Source organism: Danio rerio, chromosome 10, assembly GCF_052040795.2.
Source record: "Danio rerio strain M-AB ecotype USA chromosome 10, GRCz13ab, whole genome shotgun sequence".
Lineage (NCBI taxonomy): Eukaryota > Metazoa > Chordata > Actinopteri > Cypriniformes > Danionidae > Danio > Danio rerio.
In genome coordinates this window covers 49,675,001-49,683,362 of record NC_141030.1, presented here as the reverse complement: position 1 = coordinate 49,683,362, position 8,362 = coordinate 49,675,001, and the positions used below count along the sequence as shown (strand labels likewise).

Here is an 8,362-nt window from a genome sequence, read left to right as displayed (position 1 = left end):
CAAGTGTGCCCTAACCTAGTCCACATCTTCAGCCAGTAATTTGGGGGCTATTTGACAGCAACCCGTGTAAGGCCAGATTAAGCATCTTTAAAACTCAATTTCTTCATCTTAATATTGCCAAACTTTGACAAGCTATCAATAACTGATGCAGAACAGCTTATTAACCTCTCGGTTAGACTACTGTAATGAGTTATTAGGCGGTTGCCCTACTGGCCTCACCATCAAGCTGCAGCTGGTTCGAAATGCAGCTGCTGGAGTGCTTTCTACACTGAAAAAGATTTTTGGCGCTTGTAAATAGAGAGCATAATCCAAGTACATTTTACAAATAAATCATATTTTGTCTTCACTTCAAAAATGTCTCGTTTAATTCAATAAGCTACTTAATATTGCTTTTTAGTTTTTTGTGTCTAAAATACAATAGTATATCGAAATGGATATAGCCAAGTAATATTTACTTATTATTTGTAATATATTGAACTGATGCAAAAAATGACATACGCTAGTAAAACTTACTCCACAAAGTTAGTAAATCTATGCGCATGCCAATTTAAACCTGGGAGGAGCAGATGAGAGCAACCGATGAATCCCTCACGCAGACTGAGATTTACAAGTTACACTAGTTGTTTGATCAATTTGGTGTTTGCAGTAAGTTATAGGGCTCCTGTCAGCAATTTTGGTGGTTAAAGAGGCAAGGTTAGAATGAAGTGTTATTTGACTGAGTTTGCTGAAGATCTGATTAGCATAAGCATAAACAAATGGCATCTGTCTAAAACTATTGTGTTGCATTCTAAATATAATCTATGGCGAAGTATAATCTACAGTGAATTTAAATTATTTTTTATGAATAAGTGTTCAAGCATAGCAGTAAATTACATTAAGGACATAATTAACCGACATTAAAGCTAGCCTACCATGCTGTCTGCATTATAAATATGAGTTCTTAGATTGGACAACCTCAGTACTCACTTTAACACAGATTGCAAGTTACCAGAGCCCTGAGGCCAAAACAGGACAGAAAGATGCATTTATTAATCCATCCACATTAACATATGCAAATACTCCTTGTTAGTGATATAAATTATAGCAATGTTACTGAGTATGTTCAGCCAGCCTCTATACCTGCGAACATTTATTGCAGAGTCCAAAATAAATTAACTGATCAAATTTTACATCAGTAATATCATTACATGTTCATTCAATTTTCCGACATAAACATTTAACTAATTTCATTGACTAATTTTATACATTCTTCATTTTCTAACCAGTCATCTAAAGTAATGAAATAGCCTATTATTTTATTAATGGCTAGAGCTTAATAATTTAATTGACATCAAGCAATTGAGACCTTTAATTCACCTGACAGACGCAAGTTTTTGCACGCAGTACTGTATTTGGGAGAGGGTGCTCGCTGCAGAGCCATTTGAGGAGAGGTGAGCTCCAGAGAGGGGGAGCATGAGCTGTCGCTCCTCCTCCTGTAAGCTGTTTTAATGCGTACACCAACCCCACCCCTAACCCCACCCCCAGTGACATCACTCGTAGAAGTGCAAAAAAGGTGGAGCTCAAGCTTAAGCTCCCCCTCTCTGGAGCTCACCTCTCCTCAAATGGCTCTGCAGCGAGCACCACTTGGTATTTGGTAGCACAAATCTCGCTCTGATACAGGAGATGATTAAACCAATGACTACATGCAGACTTTTTCCTGCTGCGCACCGAATAAAGCAAAGAAATGCTTATCAAAGCCTATGGTAGAAAGTCAACTTTCAATAATTTTTGGACTTTTCTCTAAAGCTTTACAGAGTGGCACTGCTGTCCAAGGTACTGTTGTATGATTTCTTAGTCTATATATGCTCTAAACTAGTCACATTAATGAATTTAATAAACTAATTGTCGGTAGTGCTCTCAAAATAATCACTAGGTTGACATGTTAATGAGCAATTCAGCTTTACGCCATTATATGATTCAGTTATACACATGTTTGACATTTATGGGGCTGTTACGTTTTTGTTGTTCCCTGATCTAATATATATTGGGTAGCTATGCAAATATTTTCTAAAAATGTCAAGCTGATAATAGTGCTTTATATCCTGATGCATTTTCACATTCATTTATTTAACTTGCTGCGTTCATTTAATGTTTTAATACTTAACAGCCATTAACACAGGTGTCAAACTCAGTTCCAAAAGGGCCGCAGCTCTGCAGTTTAGTTCCAACCCAAATTAAACATCTGATAAAACTGAGTCCTTCAGGCTTGTTTGAAACCTACAGGTAAGTGTGTTGGAGCAGGGTTGGAACTAAACTGTGCATGGCTTCAGCCCTCCAGCAATAGAGTTTGACACCTCTGGTTTAAATGAGTTATATTTTACCATCAAAATGCTTCGTTATATAATCATCATAGATCATAAAAATTAAAGCTGAGTGCCATTAGGTAAAGTGCCCGCTCACTTTTGACAAGGCCCATCCAAAATACATTTCTGCTATTGTAATACAAATGCACTGTTGCATTTTGTTTAATTTTGTCATGGTTAGAGATCTTAAATACGGTTATTCCCACTGCAAACATTTAATTGTTACATTTGTCATTTCCACTCCAAATAAAGTTTAGCCAGAGGCGCACAACATGACCTCTAAAAAAAAGGTGCTGTAACATGTACCTATATGCAGCACCTCAATATGATAGAGCGGCATAGCAGTTATTCAGTTTAATTGAACAAAGAGAGCTGTTTACATTGCATTAAAGGCAACTACTGATGTGTTGTGTAATGTTTCAAAGAGCTGTTGCAGCATGAGTGGAAAATAAAACTGTATTAGTGCTGCCTGGCCCAGTTTGGCAAAAAAAAGGAGCAGTTCCATTTAGAGAACAATTCAAGTGGAAAAGCAGCTAAAGTTTATGAAAAATTTTAATCTGGATGTAGAGAATCTCATAGCACAGAAACAGAACTCCTAAAGGCGCATTTATACTTCTGCATCAAGCACACAAGTATGCTTCAGCACAACCTGTGCATGGACAGCCCGTGCTGTGGCAGTCAGACACTGATGCACACCTCAATGAATAGAGCAAGCTGTGATTGGTCAGCTTAGTAGAGCTGACAAGTGCCCTAACCTAGTCCTCATCTTCAGTCAGTAATTTTGGGGCTATTTCTGACAGCAACCTGTGTAAGGCCAGATTAAGCATCTGTAAAACTCAATTTCTTCATCTTAATATTGCCAAACTTTGACGAGCTATCAATAACTGATGCAGAACAGCTTATTCATGCTTTCATGACCTCTCGGTTAAGACTACTGTAATGAGTTACTAGGCGGTTGCCCTGCTGGCCTCACTAACAAACTGCAGCTGGTTCAAAATGCAGCTGCTAGAGTGCTTTCTAGAACTAAGAAATCACATTACTCCAGTTCTTTCAGGGCATTGACTACCTATTAAATATTTAATTTACAATGTTATTGTTTAACTACAAAGCCCTCAATGCCTTAGCTGCCCAGTATTTGAGAGAGCTCCTGGTGTATTATGGAGCATGAGATTGATTCCTTTAAGACCCTAGACTGAGCCTGGTTTGAGGTTAATCTTCCCCTTTACTTTGGTCAGTTGGCAAACTGGCTTGCTTGGTTTGGGGCTTGTGTAGTTGAGCATGGATGGATTTCTTTATTGTTTGGACTTTCAGCAGTCCAAATTAAACACCGAAATTAATCTCTGAAAACAGATCTGATTTAAACCTCTCATGTGAAAATGAAGCATGCACATCTGCAAAGATCCTTAGGCTGAACAGTTATAATAGATAGAAGTTTGTATGAATGTTCAAGAAACTGAAGCAGATAAGGGAGATTCCACAGAAGGAAGAATTCATTTATGAAATGAGTGAATAAGTCGTTGAGAGATTTCCAAGGTAACCCATATGCCCAGAGCACTGAGCTGCCCAAAGAGCTGATTTAATGTGAATAAACCTCAAAGCAGCTGCCTGGCAAATTATATAGAGTTTTAAGGTTCTGGACAGATTTTAAACCAGTCATTAGATATATCTCCCAAAGGGTTAACTATTATAAGACACTGCAAATGACATCAAGTACTGTCTGACAAATACATTTTGGAAATAGGTGTACGGTCTCTGCCATTGTGTAGTTGTTAATGTCTACAATCACGCTGTGTGGAGAGAAAAAAATAAATAAATTTCACAATAGAACCAAACTGATTTATTGCTTAAGTGACAGCCTTCACGTTAGGGTTTTTGTTTTTTAAAGGATTCTCACTACCAAAAAGGAATTCTTGATACTAGAGATGTTTATTTAAATTTGAGATTTGAGAGGAAACTGGAACCAGTAAAGTTGAAATTTATGTGAAGAGGTTCCAATATTCCCATGAAATTGAGATTGTAAAAGAGAAGTGTGGTTACTTTCTATGAGAGGTTCTGGGGTTAGATGTTCTAGGAGTTACAGAACATCTTATTTTGAAACCAGCCATGTACACTACAGATGTTCTGGAGAAGGCATGTAGGGTTTTTTTCTGAAAAGTTCTGGGATACAAGTTAAAGAATAAATATTTTAAATCTTCCCATGGAAATAATGGGTCTTTAAGAAAGGGAAAATCTGGTCATTCTGAAAAGTTGTAAGGTTATAACTTGAGATTTGGTGTTTTAACGTGTCCCTGTGGAAGTACTAATCTTACTCCTCAACCTTAATCCTAGTAAATTCTGAGGTTACAGGTCATCAGCAGATCTCATGTTTGAATTGATGATTTTTTGAAAAGTTCTTGAATGACTGGTGTAGGTGGTGTTGATGCACAATGTGCTGTTGTGTGGAGGTGCTAATCACCAGTAGAAGACTGGGCTTCATTTAAGGCCATTCACCCAAGGCCACCTTCCCTGCGTGCTGTCCAAGTGGACCCAGGGGGGCTGAATACTTACCACTCCCCCAAGTGACCTTTTGTTAACACCGCAAGGTTGCCCAGGTCACCCGAGAAGAGTCTGAAGATGTTTCTCTATGGGGCCTACTCTGGCTAATCCAGAGAACAGGCTCCCCAGGACCCCAGGGAACAGGAGAGCCCTTGCCCAAATCAGCTGAATCTAACAGGTAGATTCAGGAGTAAAAGTTAGCCATGAACTGGTCATTGCCTTCTCCTCACTCCCTGCTGATTTGCTCCAGAATACTTCCAGTCAACATCCAGGGAGTTCATTAAATCCAATTTGACCAAAGAACTCGCCAGAATGTGACTAGAAGCATTCAAAGAGATGCTCCTGACCTAATTACAAAAAATATAAAATTTAAGAGGTCAGGTCGAGGTTCAGTCTGGCGGATATATCTCTGTAGATATATCATTCTTCTACCAGACGTCTCCCCTAAGGCAATGCAAGAACCAAGCAGACATCATCCTTATCAGGGATAACCGTTGGGAGCATTACCCTGAAGTTCAAGAGACCCTGGTCCATTGACTAGGTGTTGAGACACAGCATTTCGGCAATGGTGATGACCATTTGTTTGTTTGTGTTTTTCTTTGTTCTTGTTTGTATATTTTTATTCAGAATTTGATTATCTGGTGTCTAGGTTGTTTTTCCATACTTTGATTATCATATTTAAGCTTAGGAAGCCCTTTAAAGTCGGGTTTTATTAGAGAATAGACCATATGCAAATGACTCATTAGTATTCGTGTTTTTAGGCCAATCCCGTGTGTCCTCAGCAGAGTGTGCTTTCGGTCAGGTTTAATCCTTTATATCTCGGCCGTTTTTTAATGTTTTGGTTTTATTTTTTCTGCATTTTAGTCAGTTTATTGTGTAGATTAAGTGTTGAGCAAATAAACCGTCATTACTGATCAAAAATATTTCTGTGGGGTTACCGTTTATGAGGAGTACAGCTGATTTAGTGTGGTAATTTACAATCTGTGATTACAGACTAATGTCTCCTTTCAGGCAAACTGATTCATGCAGTTTATTGGAGATGATAGAATTGAAATGGTCATGTCAATGATATTAATAACACAAGCTCACACACATCTCAGTTGTGTGCTTACATTAGGATAATTCAACAGTGAACAAAGAGTGTACATAAAAAAATAAAGACAAAATACAAAAGCAGTCCAGCAGTAAAAACTTATGATCAGCCTGGCAAGGTGTGAACACAATGGCTGGGAGTAAAGAAGATAGAGGGGGCAACGAAACCAATTTAAATGGTTTTAGTTCTGTGAGAGAGTTTGCTGAGGAATTAAATACATTTTACTTAAAGTTTGATGAGGGTGATTTTAAGTCAGAAAATTACATTTTAAAACACCTGTCATGTAGTAAATCCGTAAACATTAGTAGGACTCAGGTCAAAGAACTCTTTCAGAGAATTAATACTAAAAAAAGCCCAGGCCCAGATAATATTGGTGGTAGGGTGCTAAATACATGTGCTGAACAACTTTCTGAAATATTTCATTGCATTTTTTCAGTCTCTTGCGTTGCAAAGAGTTCCTGAAATCTGGAAGAAATCTGTTTCTATAGCCAAAACTAAGTTTCTGCGGGAGTTAAATGATTTTAGACCTGTTGCCCTTACTTCATTAGTTATGAAGTGTTTCGAGAGAATTATTAAAGGTGAGATTTTATTGTATTCAAAGGATAAATTTGATCCTTTGCAGTTTGCATTTAGACAGAGCAGGGGAGTTGAAGATGCTAATCTTCCACTGTTAAATTACCTGTTTAATCACCTGGAAAAGCCCAAGACCCATGCCAGATTGTTGTTTCCCTAAACGGGAAAATAAAGTTGAGTCTGAGTCATCTTATCGACATTCTGACCACTGCATGTATACACACACACACCAGATCATCAGCTCTACATTCATTAAAACTGGAGTGATTTTACCTCTGCCAGTCATTGTGCTTGAACATACTGATTTGCTGTACACAAGGCAGCATTAATCATAAATAAATGAACAACATTCAATATACCACTGACATATTATAGAAAACATCAGCAGAGTCAGAACACAGGATAAAACACTGCATGAAGAACAGAAGAACACTACATAAGAGCACATGAGGCGGACGCAGCGTGATGCAATGCAAGAACCAAGCAGACAATATCTGTATCAGGGATAACCGTTGGGAGCATTACCCTGAAAAACAGGAGATCCTGAGCCGTTGACCAGGTTTTGAGACGCAGCATTTCGGCAATGGTGATGACCAATTGTTTGTTTGTGTTTTTCTTCTTGTTTGTATATTTTTATTCAGAATTTGATTACCTGATGTCTAGGTTGTTTTTCCATACTTTGATTATCATATTTAAGCTTATGAAGCCCTTTAAAATCGTGTTTTATTAGAGAATAGACCATATGCAAATGACTCATTAGTATTCGTGTTTTTAGACCAATCCTGTTAGTCCTCAGCTGAGTGTGCTTTCGGTCAGGTTTAATCCTTTATATCTCGGCCGTTTTTTAATGTTTTGGTTTAATTTTTTCTGCATTTTAGCCAGTTTATTGTGTAGAATAAGTGTTGAGCAAATAAACTGTCATTACTGATCAAAAATATTTTTGTGGGGTTACCGTTTATGAGGAGTACAGCTGATTTAGTGTGTTAATTTACAATATATGTATGCAGATTAAAGTCTCTTCTCAGGCTAAATGAATCATGCAGATTAATGGAGATGATAGTGCTGAAGTGATTGTGTCAATGTTAACAGTAACACACATCTTGGTTATGCGTTTTGATTAGCATGATTCAATATTGTGCATAATAAAATAAAGGAACAGAAAATACAGAAACAGTCTAGCAGCAAAAACTGAAGATCAGTCTGGCAAGGTGTGAACACAATGGTTGGGAGGATCGTTTTTTGTTCTTCAAAGCTGATCCGAGAGTTGTTGTCATAGCAACAGTTTTGCTAGCTCAAACCTGATCGGAAGCAGGTTCAATTCATATAAACAGGATTAGATCGGCTCAGTTCAAGCAAAGATAATAGAGAAAACATGTACCGAATTCTGATATTTTCTTACAGTAGTAGTTATATACAATTGGGAAAATAGTAAATATTTTTAACTATATATATAAAGTTATTAATAAAATAAATAAAGTTATATATTAATAAAACTTATGCAATCTGCACCCCTGAAATGAAAGTACAAAGACTGCCACCTGGTGGTGCAAAGAGAAAACTTATTGATATGAACTTTTTAGATCGCTTCAGTACAATTTGTGTATGATAATAATAATGCAGAATATGTGACTTTTAAAAAAAAGAAATAATACATTAATGCAGTCATAAACATGTTTTGACAGTTAATATGCCAGTGATTATGCTTCACAAAAGTTGCAGACACCTTTATCAAAAGTGATTTTGTAAACATCCAGTTATTCCATACAGCGATTAAAAAACCGGCTATTATAATAAAGAAAATCTTTTCTAAATGTAGAAC

At 37.2% G+C, this 8,362-nt stretch overlaps 1 long non-coding RNA gene across 1 annotated transcript; it reads right to left on the bottom strand.

The window, feature by feature from the left end:
- Positions 1–1,229: 1,229 nt before the first annotated feature.
- LOC147842228 (uncharacterized) lies at positions 1,230–5,387 on the bottom strand. The gene is made up of 2 exons (XR_015501686.1): positions 1,624–5,387; positions 1,230–1,385 (listed from the first exon to the last, which is right to left on the bottom strand). It is a non-coding gene; the product is annotated as an uncharacterized LOC147842228 (long non-coding RNA).
- Positions 5,388–8,362: the final 2,975 nt, after the last annotated feature.